Source organism: Benincasa hispida, chromosome 9 (genome assembly GCF_009727055.1).
Source record: "Benincasa hispida cultivar B227 chromosome 9, ASM972705v1, whole genome shotgun sequence".
Taxonomy (NCBI): Eukaryota; Viridiplantae; Streptophyta; class Magnoliopsida; order Cucurbitales; family Cucurbitaceae; genus Benincasa; species Benincasa hispida.
The window spans coordinates 38533799-38535094 of record NC_052357.1 but is presented as its reverse complement, the minus strand read 5'-3'; the positions used below and the strand labels follow the sequence as shown (position 1 = coordinate 38535094).

At 24.8% G+C, this 1296-nt stretch overlaps 1 non-coding gene across 1 annotated transcript; it reads left to right on the top strand.

The window, feature by feature from the left end:
- The first annotated feature begins 578 nt into the window (after positions 1-578).
- On the top strand, positions 579-659 carry TRNAL-AAG. Its single transcript has one exon. It is a non-coding gene; the product is annotated as a tRNA-Leu (tRNA).
- Positions 660-1296: the final 637 nt, after the last annotated feature.

Here is a 1296-nt window from a genome sequence, read left to right as displayed (position 1 = left end):
TGTCTTTCTCTAAATTTTTTTCCTTTCTCTAACTTTTTCGTCTTTTCTTATTAACTTTTCTTTTACCTTTTAAATATATCATCAAAATTACTAATGATTTAGTAAATAAATGTATTCAAATTTCAATCCAATATTAGTACCACAATATACTTAAAAAGATTAAGATAGATTTAGTTAAGGGAGATTTTCAAAACTAAAAAAATAAGAGAAACTATTTACACAAATTAGCAAATTTTAGAAGTCTATCAGTGTCTATTAGTGATAACAACTGATAAAAATATATAATTGATACTATGTGATAGATACTGACAGATTTCTATTCAATGTTTTTTTTTTTTCACTATTTATGTAAATAATTTGACATTTTTTCTATCTATGAAAATTTTCCTTTAGTTAATTAAAAACAATGAGAGTATGTAAAAATAAGAACACAGATTTTACTCGTAAAAGCTTTCTAACACTTTTTTTTCTTTTTTTTTTTTGGCATTTCGATCAATTCCAAAAGTTTAAAAACTATTTTAAAGAATGCAATATTGATAAATATAATTAAATAAAGTACAACCTCACCTGTCATCAAAGTTGAGATGGCCGAGTTGGTCTAAGGCGCCAGATTAAGGTTCTGGTCCGAAAGGGCGTGGGTTCAAATCCCACTCTCAACATCTGTTTTTCTGCTTATTTATTTTTTATTGTTTTTAAACAAATATTTCAATTATTTAAGCAAGCGCTGACCGGTCAAAAACCATATCTTCCTCAGATTTTGTGACTCCGGAAAAATCGTCGTTCGTTTGTTCTGTTTTTTCTTTTTTCTTTTTTGAAATATCATTTTTCTTTTATTAAAAAAAGTGAATGACAGATTTTTAATGAAAAATATATTTACTATAACATTTTAACATATATTTTTCACATATGAAATATGTCAAAATACTTCAGGTTTAATTTAATTTAGTTTGTTTTTTAATAATAGTTGAATTATAGTCTCTATAATTTCAAGGTAGATTTTTAAAATAGAAAAATAAGAAAAACTATTTACACAAAATAACAAAAAATTTTAATCTTCTTTGTTAAAGGTCGATAGAGGCTAATATAAACCTAGGGGAATCGAACCTCAAACCTTGAGGTCAATAATATGAACACTATGCCAGTTGAGATATGTTCTTGTTGGCAAATATAAACAAACTTTCTTCTCATTAAAATTTATGTTTAAATATTAAAAATATCCTCTTATAGAAAACTGAACTCTATTAAATGTGGTTTTGGAACTTAAAAGTTATCAATTGTTTGTTTTTAATTTGATGT